Here is a 17,370-nt window from a genome sequence, read left to right as displayed (position 1 = left end):
AAAAGAGTTAAAGAAGGACTGGGTCTAAGCTTTGTATTCCTAAATGTGTTATACTGGTACAATGCCTATGAGAGTAGCAATATTTGTCTCACTCTTATATCATTAAGAAGCTCATGCCAATGAAAACCTTAAAATTTGTAAACAAAGTAAATTGGTGCCATTTAAGAATTTATATCTTCATCTTGATATTAATTATACAGATTTCTACTAATCGGTTATGGCTATGCAATAAACCCTAGCTAATTCTCTTTATTCTGACAAAACCACTAATTTTCCCTAGAGAGACAGCCCAACATTTACCACCTTAGTCCCCTAGCCCAGGGAATAGGGGCGCTGACTCTTCATTAGCTTCTTCAAGCTGATTATGGCCGTTGAGATATTACAAGAGGAGTTAGGGGGAGAGCAAATTGACAATCCTCTGATGCTGTGTCTTCGCTGCCTCCAGATGGAATTCCCGGACCTCAGAGGTTTGAGCAGGTCTGCCCAGCTTGCTTGTTGAGTAGATACACCAAGGCTGATCATTCTGCAATATACAATTCTCAAAACAAATTTTAGTATCAGGATAGTTTTTTTTTAAGAGGGCTGACATTTTATTAAGATTGTTGGTTGTACTCACTTTTCTATTTTTCCCCTCTTTTATTGGATATAATATTTACATTTCAAATTTTATCCCCTTACCATATTTCCCCCACCACCCAGGAACCCCTTATCCCATACCCCCTCCTCCTGCTTCTATGAAGGTGTTTATCCACCTACCCCGAGCCCCCCTCCCCACCCTCAGATCCCCCCCCCCAGTGCTCAGCCTTCAGGGTACCAATGACCTTGTCTCCCACCTATGTCCAACAAGGCCATCCTCCCCTACATATACTGCTGGAGTCATGTGTCTCTCTATATGTGCTCCTAGGCTGGTGGTTTAGACCCTGGGGAGCTCTGGCTGGTTGGTATTATTGCTCTCCTCACCGGGCCACCAGCCCTTCAGGTTCCTTCAATTTACTCTCTAGCTCCTCCATTGGGAACCTTTGATCGGATTAATGGATAGCTGTGAGTATCTGTCTCTGGGTATGTCCCACTCTGGGAGACCTCTAAGGAGACAGCCTTATCAGGCTGCTGTCAGCTTTCCCATCCTGACATCCCTATCAGCATCTATTTTTGGTGACTGCCCATGGAATGAATACCCAGACGGAATGGTCTCCCTACAACACCCCCTTCAGATTCTGACCCACACTTTGTCTCCATATTTGCTCCCTTGGGTATTTAGTTACTCCTTCTAAGAAAGACCTAGGCATCCTCACTTGTTCTTTCTTCTTCATGAGCTTCATGTCCTCTGGTAGTTGAATCTTTGTTGTTTCAAATTTTTGGGCTAATCTCCGCTTATCAGTGAATAAATACCATGTGTGTTCTTTTGTGATTGGGTTACCTCACTCAGGATGATATTTTCTAGTTCCATCCATTTACCTAAGAATTTCTTGAATTCATTATTTTTAATAGCTGAGTAATATTCCATTGTGTAAATGTACCACATTTTTTTTATCCATTCCTCTGTTGAAGGGCATCTGGGTTCTTTCCAGCATCTGGCTATTATAAATAGGGCTGCTATGAACATAGTGGAGCATATGTCTTTGTTATTTGTTGGGGCATTTTCTGGGTATATGCCCAGAAGTCGTATAGCTGGGTCCTCAGGTAGTGCTATGTCCAATTTTCTGAGGAACCACCAGACTGACTTCCAAAGTGGTTGTACCAGCTTGCAACCCCACCAACAATGCAGGAGTGTTCCTCTTTCTTCACATCCTCGCCAGCATCTACTATCACCTGAGTTTTTGATCTTAGCCATTCTGACTGGTGTGAGGTGGTATCTCAGTGTTGTTTTGATTTGCATTTCCCTGATGACTAAGGATGTTGATCATTTTAAGGTGCTTCTCGGCCATTCGATTTTCCTCAGTTGAGAATTTTTGTTTAGCTTTTTACCCCATTTTTTTTAATGGGGTTATTTTGTTGTTTGGCATCTAATTTCTTGAGTTCTTTGTAAATATTTGATATTAGCCCCCTATCGGATGTAGGATTGGTAATGATCTTTTCCCAATCTGTTGGTTGCCATTTTATCTTGTTGATAGTGTCCTTTGCCTTACAGAAGCTTTGCAATTTGATGAGGTCCCATTTGTCGATTCTTGATCTTAGAGCATAAGCCATTGGTGTTCTGTTCAGGAACTTTTCCCCTGTGCCTAGGTATTCGAGGGTCTTCCCCAACTTCTCTTCTAATAGTTTCAGTGTACCTGGCTTTGTGTGAAGGTCCTTTATCCACTTGGAGTTGAGCTTTGTGCAAGGGGATAAGAATGGATTAATTTGCATTCTTCTACATGTTGACTTCCAGTTGAGCCAGCACCACTTGTTGAAAATGCTGTCCTTTTTCCACTGGATGAATTTAGCTCCCTTGTCAAAGATCAAGTGACCATAGGTGTGCAGGTTCATTTCTGGGTCTTCAATTCTATTCCATTGATCATCCTGTCTGTCTCTGTACCAATACCATGCAGATTTTATCACTACTGCTCTGTAGTACAGTTTGAGGTCCAGAATGGTGATTCCCCCAGAGGTTCTTTTATTGTTGAGAATAGTTCTCACTATCCTAGTTTTTTGTTATTCCAAATGAATTTGTAAATTGCTCTTTCTATCTCTATGAAGAATTGATTTGGACTTTTGCTGGGTATTGCATTGAATCTGTAGATTGCTTTTGGCAGGATAGCCATTTTTACTAAATTAATCCTGCCAATCCAGGAGCATGGGAGATCTTTCTATCTTCTGAGATCTTCTTCAATTTCTTTCTTCAGAGACTTGAAGTTCTTGTCATACAGATCTTTCACTTGCTTTGTTAGATTCACTCCAAGATAATTTATTTTATGTGTGGCTATTGTGAAGGGTGTCATTTCCCTGATTTCTTTCTCTGCCTGTTTATCCTTTGAATAGAGGAAGGCTACTGATTTGTTTGAGTTGATTTTATATCCAGCCACATTGCTAAAGTTGTTTATCAGGTTTAGGAGTTCTCTGGTGGAAGTTTTAGGTTCACTCAAGTATACTATCATATCATCTGCAAATAATGAAATTTTGACTTCTTCCTTTCCTATCTGTATCCCTTTGACTTCCTTTTGTTGTCTAATTGCTCTAGCTAAGACTTCCAGTACTATATTGAATAGGTAAGTTGAGAGTGGGCAGCCTTGCCTAGTCCCTGATCTTAGTGGGATTGCTTCAAGTTTCTCTCCATTTAGTTTGATGTTGGCTACTGTCTTGCTGTATATTGCTTTTACTATGTATAGATATGGGCCTTGAATTCCTGAGCTTTCCAAGACTTTTAACATGAAGGGATGTTGAATTTTGTCAAATGCTTTCTCAGCGTCTAGTGAGATGACCATGTGGTTTTTCTCTTTGAGTTTATTTATGTAGTGGATTACATTGATGGATTTCTGAATATTGAACCATCCCTGCATTCCTGGGATAAAGCCTACTTGATCTTGATGGATAATTGTTTTGATGTGTTGTTGGATTCGGTTTGCGAGAATTTTGTTGAGTATTTTTGCATCAATATTCATAAGAGAGATTGGTCTGTAGTTCTCTTTCTTTGTTGGGTCTTTCTGTGGTTTAGGTATGAGTATAATGGTAGCTTCATAGAATGGATTGGGTAGTGTTCCTTCTGTTTCTATTCGATGGAAAAGCTTGAAGAGGATTGGTATTAGGTCTTCTTTGAAGGTCTGAAAGAATTCTGCACTGAAACCATCTGGCCCCGGACATTTTTTGGTGGGAAGATTTTTAATGACTGTGTCTATTTCTTTAGGCATTATGGGACTGTTTAGATGGTTTATCTGCTCCTCGTTTAACTTTGGTACCTGGTATCTATCTAGAAAATTGTCCATTTCCTCCAGATTTTCTAATTTTGTTGAGTATAGGCCTTTGTAGTAGGATCTGATAATTTTTTTAATTTCCTCTGTTTCTGTTGTTATGTCTCCCTTTTCAGTTCTGATTTTATTAATTTGAATGCTGTCTCTGCACTGTTTGGTTAGTCTGGCTAAGGGTTTGCCTATCTTGTTGATTTTCTCAAAGAACCAGCTCCTGGTTTTGTTGATATTTTGTATAGTTCTTTTTGTTTCGACTTGGTTGATTTCAGCCCTGAGTTTGATTATTTCCTGCAGTCTACTCCTCTTGGGTATACTAGCTTCTTTTTGTTCTAATGCTTTCAGGTTTGCTGTCAAGTTGTTAATGTATGCTCTTTCCAATTTCTTTTTGTGAGCACTTAGAGCTATGATTTTTCCTCTTAGTACTGCTTTCAATGAGTCCCACATGTTTTGATATGATGTGTCCTCATTTTCATTTAAACCTAAAAAGTCTTTAATTTCTTTCTTAATTTCTTCCTTGACCAAGTCATCATTGAGTAGAGCATTGTTCAGTTGCCAAGTGTATGTCAGTTTTCTCTTGTTTTTGTCCATGTCAAAGACAAGTCTTAATCCATGGTGGTCTGATAAGGTACTGGGGATTATTTCAATCTTTTTGTATCTGTTGAGGCCTGTTTTGTGACCAATTATATGGTCTATTTTCGAGAAGGTACCATGAGGTGCTGAGAAGATGGTATATTCTTTTGTTTTAGGATGAAATGTTCTATAGATGTCAGTTAAGTCCAATTGGTTCATAACTTCTGTTAGTTTCATTGTGTCTTGCTTTAGTTTCTGTTTCCATGATCTGTCCATAGCTGAGAGTGGGGTGTTGAAATCTCCCACTATTATTGTGTAGGGTGCAATGTATGCTTTAAGTTTTAGTAAAGTGTCTTTTATGTATGTAGGTGCCCATACATTTGGTGCATAGATGTTGAGAATTGCACGTTCCTCTTGGTACACTTTTCCTTTCATGAATATGAAGTGTCCTTCTTTATCTTTTTTGATTACTTCTGGTTGAAAACTGATTTTATTTGATATTAGAGTCGCTACTCCAGCTTGTTTCTTGGGACCATTTGCTTGGTAGATTGTTTTCCAACCATTTACTCTGAGGTAGTGTCTGTCTTTTCCACAGAGGTGTGTTTCCTGAATGCAGCAAAATGTTGGGTCCTGTTTACGTATTCAGTCTGATAGTCTATGTCTTTTTACTGGAGAATTGAGTCCATTGATATTAAGAGATATTAAGGAAAAATGAGTGTTGTTTCCTGTTATTTTTGTTATTGGCAGTGGAGATATGTTTGTGTAGCTACCTTCTTTTATGGTTTTTGGAATATTACTTTCCTGCTTTTGTTGTAGTTTCCCTCCTTGTGATGGAGTTTTCCACCAATTATCCTTTGAAGTGCTGGGTTTGTGTTGAGATACTGTGTTAATTTGGATTTGTCATGGAATATTTTAGTTTCTCCATCAATAATGATTGACAGTTTTGCTGGGTATAGTAGTCTGGGCTGACATTTATGTTCTTTTAGGGTCTGTATGATATCAGTCCAGGATCTTCTGGCTTTTATGGTCTCTGGTGATAAGTCTGGTGTAATTCTTATAGGTCTGCTTTTATATGTTACTTTGCCTTTTCCCTTACTGCTTTTAGTATTTTTTCTTTGTTTTGTACATTTGATGTTTTGACTATTATGTGGCAGGAAGTATTTCTTTTCTGGTCTAAACTATTTGGAGTTCTGTAGGCTTCTTGTATATTTATGGACAGCTCTTTCTTTAGGTTAGGGAAGTTTTCCTCTATAATTTTGTTGAGGATATTTACTGGTCCTTTAAGTTGGGGGTCTTCCCCCTCATCTATTCCTATTATCCTTAGGTTTGGCCTTCTCATTGTGTCTTGGATTTCTTGTATATTTTGGGTTAGTAGCTTTTTTGTATTTTGCATTTTCTTTGACAGTTGTGTCAATGTTTTCCATAGTATCTTCTGCACATGAGATTCTCTCTTCCATCTCTTGTATTCTGTTGGTAATACTTGTGTCTATGACTCCTGATCGTTTTTTTAAGTTTTCTATCTCCAGGGTGTTCTCCCTTTGTGATTTCTTTATTGTTTCTACTTCCATTTTTAGATCCTGCATGGTTTTGTTTAATTCCTTCTCCTGTTTGGTTGCATTTTCTTGCAATTCCTTAAGGGATTTTTGTGTTTCCTCTCTAAGGGTTTCTATCTGTTCTTTGAGAGTGTTATTTATGTCTTTCTTAAAGTCCTCTATCATCATCATGAGAAGTGATTTTAATTCTGAATCCTGCTTTTCTGGTGTGATGGGGTGTTCAGGGCTTGCTATAATGGGGGAACTGGGTTCTGATGATGCCATGTAACTTTGGTTTCTGTTGCTTACATTCTTGTGCCTGCCTTTTGCCATCTGGTTAATTCTAGTGCTACCTGTACTTCTGTCTCTGATTGAAGCCTGTCTTTCCAGTTGTCTCGCTTGTGTTTGGTCTTCTAGGAGTCCAGATGTCTCTGTGATTTTTACCTGCTGCCCTGATTACAGTGGTATCTCTAGGATGCCTCAGGGTATGGTGCCTCCAAGGTAGCAGTCCAGCTAGATGTCTGCTGTTCTGGGTGCAGTGTCTCCTCTTGGATATCTCAGGATATGTTGTCTCACACTCTGAGTTCAGTTGTTCCTCTGTGGCTCTGGGTTGAGTGGACCTTCCAGTATGTCTCAGGCAGGATCCGGGGTCCACACAACTGCAGACCTGGTAGAGGTCTGGTCCGGGCCTCAGACCCGGGAGATGGGCAAAAGGGGGGTGCTAGCCGGCAGTGGGGCAGGGGGGGGGGAGGAAGGGGTATCTGCTGGATTCTGAGCACTCAGGGCACCCAGCTATGAGCTCAGGGTAGTATGTGGGTTTTCCTACCTAAAGCTGGTTGCGGGATCTGTGGATCCCCCAGAATGTTTCTGGCGGAATCTGGGGTGCACTCACCTGCAGGCCTCAGACTGGAGGAGGGGCGAGCAGCGGAAGGGTCGTGCTAGTGCTGGCTATGGGTTCTATGGATCCCCCAGAATGTGTCTGGCAGAATCTGGGGTGCACTCACCCGAAGGCCTCAGACACGAGGAGGGGCGAGCAGCGGAAGGGGCGTGCTAGCACTGGCTATGGGTTCTATGGATCCCTCAGAATGTGTCTGGCGGAATCCGGGGTGCACTCACCCGCAGGCCTCAGACCCAAGGAGGGGCGAGCGGCGGAAGGGGCGTGCTAGCACTGGCTATGGGTTCTATGGATCCCCCAGAATGTGGCAGAATCCGGGGTGCACTCACCCGCAGGCCTCAGACCCAAGGAGGGGCGAGTAGCGGAAGAGGCGTGCTAGCACTGGCTATGGGTTCTATGGATCCCTCAGAATGTGTCTGGTGGAATCCGGGGTGCACTCACCCGCAGGCCTCAGACTGGAGGAGGGCGCCCTGGATACTCTTAACAAACCTGAAAATCAAGACTCCAACCTAAAATCTTATTGAATTAAGATGATAGAAGACCTTAAGGAAGACATAAATAACTCTCTTAAAGAAATACAAGATAACACAGGTAAACTGCTAGAAACCATTAAAGAAGACACACCCCCTAAAGATATACAAGCCAAACACAATCAAATAGGTGAAGCAATTGGACACAATTATCCAGGACCTTAAAAGGGAAATAGAAAAATGAAAGAAAACACAAAAGGAGACAACTCTGGAAATGGAAAATCGAGGAAAGAGATCATGAGTTATAGATACAAACATCACCAATAGAATACAAGAAATACAAAGAGAATCTAACGTGTAGAACATATCATAGAAGATATTGATGCAACAGTCAAAGAAAACACAAAGCCCCAAATATTCCTGACCCAAACCATTCAGAAATTTCAGGACACAGTGAAAAGACCAAAACTAAAAATAATAGAAAGAGAAGAGAGGGAAGATTCCCAATGCAAACTGTCAGAAAATATCTTCAACAAAATCATAGAAGAAAACTTTCCTAACCTAAAAACAGAGTGGTCATAAAAGTAGTAATTATTGAAAAAGGGGCTGACAGTCAAGCTGCCTGTCTAAGCTGTGGTGTCTCTGGCTAGATAAGATGCCATGTTCAGAAGTGAGAAGGCACTTGGGCACCACAGCTAGAAACAGCCCACCAGAAATTATAGCCCTGCCACCCACGAGATGCCAGCATGGAAGATAGCTCTGCCAATCTTCCATGCTGTGTCTGCAAGCCTGGGTATTGTCCAGACCATCCCAAAATACATGGGGGCCCAGTAGAAAAATGAGTCTCTAATGCTTAAAGATTAAGCAAAGGCTTACATATTTGGTAAGGACCAATAATAAGATGCCCTTACAAGCAGAGGTATAACCCAATACCCAACCTAAATATACCAATTTCCTTTGAGACCCTCTTCCCCTCTATCTCTCATCTCCTCTCTCCTCTCACTCCTTCTTTTCTTTCTCCTCTTTCTCCCTTAATTCTCCTCTTCCTCTCTTTACTCCTAACACTTTAGGAGTAAACACTACTCCATATAATCATACAAGAAGCCTAAAGAACAGTAAATAAATTGGAACAGAAAAGAAATTCTTCTCATCACATTATAATCAAAACACTAAATGCAGAGGCTAGAGTAAGAATATTAAAATTGGTAAGGGAAAAAGGCCAAGTAATATTATAAAGGAAGACCTATTTGAATTGTACCAAACTTCTCAACAGAAAATGTGAAGCCAGAAGATACTGGACAGTAGACCCTAAGAGAATACAAATGCAAGCCAAGGGTACTATATGCATGAAAACTTTCAATCACCAAAATGGAGAAACAAAGGTATTTTATAATAAAACAAAATTTAAAGAAGACATTTTCACTAATCTAGGCTACAGAGAATAATAGAAGGAAAACTGCAATACAAAGACAAAAACCAAGAAATTAATCAAAACTCACAAAAAATCATATATTCTGTAATGGAGCAGTCTGAGCAATGTCCTCTCAGTCTGCATTTCCTTACAGCTGTAGAACAAAAATAAGAAATGACACCCAAAAGAAGTGGTGGCAGGAAATGATAAAACTATGGGTAGAAATCAAAAAATAGAAAAAGAACAATACAAAAAATTCCACGAAACAATGTATTGGTTCTTTTACTAGAGTGCTAAGATCAGCAAACTCTTATCCAAATTACCTAAAAGGCAAAGAGAGAATATCCCAATTAGCAAAATCATAAATCAAAAGGGGGACTTATCCAGAGACACCTGATAGGTGGAAAAGATTTCCAAAATGCTTCATCCTACAAGGACTCTTACTCAACCATGTTAATTGCTGCTGCCTTCATAAAAGCCAGCAAATGGAAACAACCTATATCTCAATAAGATAAATAATTGATGAAGAATATGTGGTATATTTATACAGTGGAATATTACTCAGGTGTCAAGAAAAATTAACATCATCATAAATTTTCAGGCAAATTGATGGAAATAGAAAAAAAAACCCATCCTGAGTAAAATGACACAGTCCCAGGAAGATAGATATGGTATGTATTGATTTATATGTTGATATTAACTGGGATGGAATTTTTTTTTTAGTCAACTTGACACATGGTACAATCATCCAAGAGCAGAGAAGCTCAATTGAAAAAATGCTTTCTTAAAATCAGGCTGTGCAGGCAAGACTGCAGGGCATTTTCTTAATTAATGATTGATAGGGAGGGATCCTGATCATTGTTGGTACTACCATCACAGGATTTGTGTCTCTGAGTTTTCTATGAGAAAGCAGACTGAGCAAATCATGTGGAACTAGCCACTATGCAGAACACACCCCTGTTCTCTGCATCAGCTTCTGCCTCCAGGTTTTTGCACCATTTCAGTTTCTATTCTGTCTGCCTTCAATGATGAAGAGCAATAAAGAAGTGTAAGCTAAGTAAGTCCTATTCTTCCCAAATTGCTTTTTCGTCATAGTGTTTTGTGACAATAGAAACACTAAGACATTCGATGCTATATAAGTAATGTGTAGTCTACAGTCTGTAGATTCACAGAAGTTAGGTATAGAAGTGTAGAGAGCTGTGGTGAGCGGTGACAACGTTCACAATTACAAGATGGCACTGGCATCCAGTGCTCCCGCAAGTAATAAGTGGACTGCGCATATGCAAGTGGTGAAAGTGCTCCAAGTCACTGCCCAACCCGGGGCCGTAATACGGGGTAATGAGCAAGCAACCAATTAGAAGTGAACACGCTGCTCTAGGGTGTATATAGGCAGCGCCTTTTCATGGCTCCGGGTCTTCCTCTTTCCTTCGCAATAAAGGCTTGCTGCAGAAGGATTCTGGAGCCTGCGTGCATTCTTGCTGGCAAGTCGATTGCATGGGTCACAGCTGGTGCCAAAACCCGGGACGCCCACCATCGCCGGTGCCGAGGAGACCCCCATCCACGGGGAGGATTCAGAACTGCAGGACAAAGGTAAGCTCTGAGAGGCATGTTTGGTCTTGATTTGTCTCATCTGTTCCCCCAGTTGGCAGGAGCTCTTGAAGGTTTTGGTATTGTGCTAGCAGCCCTCATTCTTTTCCTTTTGGTTTCATTTTGCTTCCACAAATATTCTTGTTAAAAGGCTTGCCGCCATTGGGCACAGTTAGATGGATGTAGATAAGCCGCAGTGCCCCTCTCTGTGTGTCAGCTTCTCTCGTAGATAAGAGAGCAGCATGGGAGCTTCACATTCAGTGATCACGGAACTTCAGTCACTCTTGCGACAGCATGAATTAAAAGTTTCTACAAAAACATTGGATGGGTTTGTGAAGGAGGTCAACGATGTATATATGCTGGTATATATGCTCAGAGTCATTAATGCTCGCCTCCTGGGACAAATTGGAGAGTGACTTGATTAGTAGAATGGGAAATTAAAGCCTGGAACTAGAACATTGTGGAAGCTAGTGAGATCGTGTTTACAGGACGAGAAATGCCGCTCGACTGTAGCGGTTGGCCAGGGAGTGTTAGAGGAGTTGCAAGACAGCATGTCAGAAACAAAGTGGGATAAAAATTTGGGAGCTCACAAAGAAAAAAGAAAAGGCATGCATAAGAAAAAAGACCCTTCCAAAGATGCCCAGTCTGTGGAAGCAAAAGATAAGGGAAAGGACGCCCTGTGAGAGAAGCATGAGGAGGGAGAAAAGGCACCAGAAAAGAAACCTCTTTATCCGGTAAAAGAACGGGAGGCCTTAGGGCTTGGTAGCTCTGAGTCGGAGGAACTAAGGCCCTCTGAGGAGGAAGACTTAGATGAAGAGGCAGCCTGCTATGAGGAGGAAAGGTACCATCCAGATGAGCAGCCGCCGCTGCAAAATCGAAAGCAAAAGAAAACAGGCGATAGGAACCTCATGGCCTCTCAGCCTGTTACGCCCTCCCGACCTATTGTCCCCAGCGCCCCTCTGCCTTATGAGGACAAGTGCTGTTCAGACTCCTTCCTTTCAAAGGGAGATAAAAGAAAGTTATTACAAGCCTTTCCGGTGTTTGAGGCTGTGGAGGGGGGTCGCGTCCATGCACCAGTAGAATATACCCCTATTAAGGAACTTGCTGAATCAGTTAATGGAGTTGATGCTAATTTTACAGTCATGCAGCTTAAGAGACGTGCCACTATGGAGATAACTCCGAATGATTGGCAAAATACAGTAAAAGCAGCTCTCCCTAATATGGGACAGTACATGGAATGGAAAGCCATATAGCATGATGCTTCTCAAGTACAGGCAAGGGCCAACGCCAATATGGAAGGCAATCAAAGAGAGTGGATGTTTGAATTGTTAACAGGGCAAGGACAGTTTGTTAATAATCAGACAGACTAGGATTGGGGAGCATACGGTCAGATCTCCACTGCCGCTCTTAAAGCATGGAAAGCCCTCTCTAAGAAAGGTGAGGCCGGGGGACACCTAACGAAAATATTACAAGGCCCCCAAGAGCCATTCTCAGACTTTGTGGCTAGGATGACAAAAGCAGCAGGCAGGATTTTTGGAGACCTGGAGCGAGTTAAACCACTGATAGAACAACTGGTGTATGAAAATGCCTCACCAGAGTGCAAGGCAGTCATTACTCCTAGAAGAAGCAAAGGGTTGACAGACAGGATAAAGGTTTGCTGAGGACTTGGAGGCCCGCTTACTAATGCAGGCCTTGCAGCAGCTATCTTACAAAACCAAAACCGCCGAAGTCCCAGAGGCTGTAAAGTCTGCTATAACTGTGGCAAACAGGGTAATTTGAAACGAGAATGTCGTGCTTCCACGCAAAAAAGAACTCCAGAACTTTGTACCAAATGCAGAAAAGGTTATCATTGGACTAATGAGTGTCACTCAGTTAGAGATATTCAAGGAAAGCTTGTTCAACATGATTCCCCACCAGTGGGAAGAGATGAAGGTATTCCAAAAAACGGGTTTCTGGGCCCCAGATCCCAGGGCCCCCAAAAATATGGGACACAAGTTGGCAACTGGAGGACACCTCTAGCTGCAGAGCTACAAGAGACTCTGCAGGATTGGACCTCCGTTCCACCTCCCAATTCTTACTAATGCCACATGTGGGTGTGCAGCCTGTCCCGGTTGATTTTAAAGGTCCTCTGCCTGAGGGAAGTGTCGGCCTTATTCTAGGTCGCTCCTCTCTTACCTTGAAGGGGCGTGTGGTTCATCCTGGTATGATAGACCAAGACTATACCGGGGAACTTCAAGTTCTCTGCTCTTGTCCACAAGGCATATTTTCTATCTCTCCTGGGGATAGGATTGCTCAATTGGTTGTCTTTCCAAGTTTGGGTGATTGTTTCCCATCCACCGGGGTGCCTAGAGGCGCCAATGGGCTTGGTTCTTCAGGAACTGACTTTGCTCACTTGGTAGTTGACTTTTAAACTAGACCCACCTTGCAATTAATGATAGAGGGGAAGAACTGTATTGGAATTTTGGACACAGGAGCTGACAGAAGTATTATTGCCTCCAACTGGTGGCCTAAGGCGTGGCCTGTTACACAATCATCCCACTCCTTACAAGGGTTGGGATATGAAGCCAGCCCCACAGCCAGTTCACGCTCATTGACTTGGCAGGCACCAGAAGGTCAAACAGGAAGCTTTATACCTTATGTGCTTCCTCTCCCTGTTAATCTCTGGGGAAGAGACATCTTACAAGACTTAGGATTAACATTAACTAGTGAGTACACTCAACAAGCTATCGATATTATGAAAAGGATGGGATATAAGGAAGGAAAAGGCCTTGGCAGAAAAGAACAAGGAAGGTTAAGCCCAATCTCACAAGAGAATAATACAGGAAGACAAGGTTTGGGTTTTCCCTAGTTGCCATTGAGGGTTCTATGCCCATACCCTGGCTTACGGAGGAGGCCGTCTGGATTCCTCAATGGCCCCTATCCTCTGAGAAATTGGAAGCTGCTACAAGGCTGATTAAAGAACAAGTACAGCTTGGTCATTTAGAGCTTTCCACCTCTCCTTGGAATACACCTATTTTTTGTCATAAAAAAGAAGTCAGGAAAATGGAGACTTCTCCATGATCTGAGGGCCATTAATGCGCAGATGCGGCTATTTGGCTCCATGCAACGAGGCCTACCTCTGCTCTCTGCTTTACCTAAGCAATGGAGGATTTTAATTATAGACATTAAAGATTGTTTTTCTCCATTCCTTAATGCCTGCAAGACAGGCAAAGATTTGCATTTACCTTACCTGCTGTTAATCACCTTGAACCAGACAAAAGATATCAGTGGAAATTTTTGCCTTAAGGCATGGCCAATAGCCCCACCATGTGTCAGCTGTATGTACAAATGGTCCTTGAGCCAGTTAGGAAACAATTTCCCTCCTTGTTACTGATCCATTATATGGATGACATTCTTATGTGCCATAAGGAATTAGTTATTTTTCAGACCTCATACCCTTTATTACTAAAAACCCTGGGACAGTGGGGCCTGCATATTGCTACTGAGAAAGTTCAAATTTCAGAAATAGGCTCCTTTCTAGGAACATTTACCCAGAAAAAAAATAGTTCCTCAGAAATTAGAGATTCGCAGAGACCATTTGCACACTTTGAATGATTTTCAAAAATTATTGGGTGATATAAATTGGTTGAGACCATTCCTGAAAATTCCCTCTGCTGAATTAAAACCTTTGTTTGATATTTTGGAAGGGGATGCTCATATTTCCTTACCAAGAGCCTTAATACCGGCTGTAAGCCGTGCCCTATAAGTGGTAGAAAATGCCTTACAAGATGCCCAGCTAAAATGCATAGATGAAACCAAAGCCTTTGACTTATGTGTTTTTAAAACTAGACACTTACCAACTGTTGTGTCGTGGCAGGATGGGCCCTTGTTATGGATTCATCCCAATGCTTCTCCCGCAAAGATTATTGAATGTTATCCAGACTCTGTTGCTCAGCTTGCCCTTCATGGGCTAAAAGCAGCCATTACCCATTTTGGAAGGGAACCTAGGGTTTTAATAGTGCCTTATACTGCCCATCAAGTCCAAATATTAACTGCTACCTCTGATGTTTGGGCAGTGTTGGTCACTTCCTTTAATGGTCAGATAGATAATCACTATCCCAAACATCCCATTTTACAATTTGTCTTAACTCAAGCTATTGTATTTCCACTCATTGTATCTCAGGAAACACTCCTAGATGGAATGGTAGTCTATACAGACGGGTCAAAAACAGGAGTGGGTACCTATGTGGTTAATAACAAAGTCACATCCAAACAATACCATGAAACCTCACCTCAAATTGTGGAATGTTTAGTGGTGTTAGAAGTTCTGGAAAATTTTGCAGGTCCCTTAAATATTGTTTCAGATTCCTTTTATGTAGTAAATGCAGTTAAAGTTTTAGAAGTGGCTGGCCAATTAGGATATCCAGTAGACTTGTAGAAGTTTTTCAAAAGATTCAGTTTACCTTGGTTAATAGAAGATTCCCTGTTTTTATTACACATATTAGGGCTCACTCGGGTCTACTGGGACCCATGTCCCAGGGAAATGATCTGGCAGATTGAGCCACAAAGTTGATTATGATTGCCCTCTCGCCAAAATTGGACTTGGCTAAAGACTTTCACAAAAGATTTCATGTGACAGCTGAGACTTTACATTGTCAATTTGACATAACTAGAAAAGAGGCTAGAGATATAGTGACTCAATGACAAAATTGCTGTCAATTCTTACCTGTGCCTCATGTTGGAATTAACCCTTGAGGAATCCGGCCACTACAGATTTGGCAAATGGATGTTACTCACATCCTGTCCTTTGGCAAATTGCAATATTTACATGTTTCCACTGATACTTGCTTTGGAATTATATTTGCTTCTCCATTAGCCAGAGAAAAAGCAGCCCATGTTATTCAGCATTGTCTTGAGGCATGGAGTGCCTGGGGAAAGCCTAAAATCCTTAAAACTGACAATGGACCAGCTTATACTTCTCAAAAGTTTGGACAATTCTGTCGCCAAATGGGGGTGACCCACCTGACGGGTCTCCCTTATAACCCTCAAGGACAAGGCATTATAGAACGGGCTCATCGCACTCTCAAGTCTTATTTAATAAAACAAAAAGGGGGAGTCGAGGAGGCTCTACCCTCAGTGCCATGAGTAACCATCTCTATAGCACTCTTTACTCTTAATTTTTTAAATCTGGACAGTCAGGGCCATATGGCGGCTGACTATCATCGTTTAGAGCCTGACCGGCCAAAGGAGATGGTCAAATGGAAAGATGTCTTGACTGGTCAATGGAAAGGCCTGGATCCCATTTTAATAAGATCCAGGGGAACTGTTTGTGTTTTTCCACAGGAAGAAGACAACCCATTTTTGCTACCAGAGCAACTGACACGACGACTCGTGGTACCTGAAGATGACCCCCTGAAGGATTCATCTGTAGACGTTTTCAGTCCTTATTTGGATCCTCCAAATTTGGATCCCCAGTATGTGGGGGGAACAACAACGATGGGCTATAGTATCTGCCTATCCAAAGCCTATGCCAATCAGACATAATTCAGTTGTTTTCCCTAAGTTTATTATAACTAACAAAACTGTGGAATTGCCATATCTCCCATATGACCCTGTGTGGGCACCTTTAGGAGAGAATCGTTCCCTGATAGAGAAAGGCTCTCTCTGCTTCCAATTTGAGAAAGATGGAGGCTGTATCAAGTTAGTAAGCCAGGCCTTGGGAATGTTTGATGACCAACAAGGAGGCTGGTTGCACACTACCCAGAAAACCAGTAACTCTGATATAACCATTACAAGCAAAACCTTTTGGCAAGAGGCAATTTGGATCAATGGTACCTTTATATTGCTTGGAGCCACTAATAAGGAACATCCTCCTCAAACTAGGATAGCTCCCCATTGTAGTCTAAATAATGAGGAAAACATTCCTCCTTGGTCTGATTGTCAGTCCTCTCTTACTAGCTGGGCAAACCTTCTCCCCCAATATGAGGTCCGACCCAGGGGGAGAATGGGATATGAAACAGGGAATGTTCATACAAGATTTCGGGACGCATCCTTTCCATAAATGGCTACTGTGTGGAATTAATGGTAGCTGTACAGGTCTCAGTCCATTGGTTTTTATTCAGGGTGGAACCACAGGAAAGGCCTTCTTTAATGGCATTTCCAAATTTTATCAGTATCATAAGATACCAACTCAGGGACCTGATGGAACCTCAGGTGTACACGTTAATTCTACTACAGAAATTACTATGGTTAATAAAACTCAAAAGCAAATTGACTTCTCGCCTACCCCGGTATGTGTCTATCCCCCTTCCTGTTTATTCTTTCAAATTACTCATTTGAAAATTGCACTAATGATTCTTGCATAATGTCTCAGTGTTGGGCTGCCGAACAAGCAAGGCATGCTATGATTGCTAGAGTGCCACGATGGATGCCTGTTCCCATGGAAACCCCATCTACTTTGTCATTATTCAGACAAAAAAAGAGATTTTGGGATAACTACAGCTATTATAACGGCGATCTCCATTAGTGTGGTTGCAGCTACAGCCGCCGGAATCACTATGTCAACCACAGTCCAAACAGGTGCAGTTTTAAATCAACTGTCCGCAACAGTGGCAGACGCATTTTACCTTCATACTTCTGCTAGTGCCCAGTTAAAAGGTAGGTTGATGGTGGTCAATCAGCGCATTGATTTAGTAGAAGAAAGATTGGATTCTCTTCTTATTAGCAAAATTGGGGTGCGAAAGAAGGTTAGGCGCCCTGTGTATTACCAGTGTACAATATGGTAATTACACACGAGTAGCTAACTTGTCTAGAAAATTATCTTTATACCTTGAAGGAAAGTGGTCAGAAGGATTTGATGAGACTAGGGTGTATATAGGCAGCGCCATTTCAGGGCTTGGGGTCTTCCTCTTTCCATTGCAATAAACGCTTGCTGCAGAAGGATCCTGGTGCCCGCTTGCGTTCTTGCTGGTGAGACAATTGCGTGGGTCACATAGAAGAAGGGACTGGGGAGGTTACATGGATGTCCATGGTATGGGGAAATAGA

General features: G+C 41.9%; 1 pseudogene; it reads left to right on the top strand.

Annotated features, from left to right (window-relative positions):
* The first annotated feature begins 9,787 nt into the window (after positions 1 to 9,787).
* Positions 9,788 to 17,110, top strand: LOC143441092 (igE-binding protein-like; annotated as a pseudogene).
* The last annotated feature ends 260 nt before the right edge of the window (positions 17,111 to 17,370 follow it).

The sequence above is a fragment of the Arvicanthis niloticus genome (genome assembly GCF_011762505.2).
Source record: "Arvicanthis niloticus isolate mArvNil1 chromosome Y unlocalized genomic scaffold, mArvNil1.pat.X SUPER_Y_unloc_4, whole genome shotgun sequence".
NCBI classification, from domain to species: domain Eukaryota; kingdom Metazoa; phylum Chordata; class Mammalia; order Rodentia; family Muridae; genus Arvicanthis; species Arvicanthis niloticus.
This window is presented reverse-complemented; position numbering and strand designations above follow the sequence as displayed.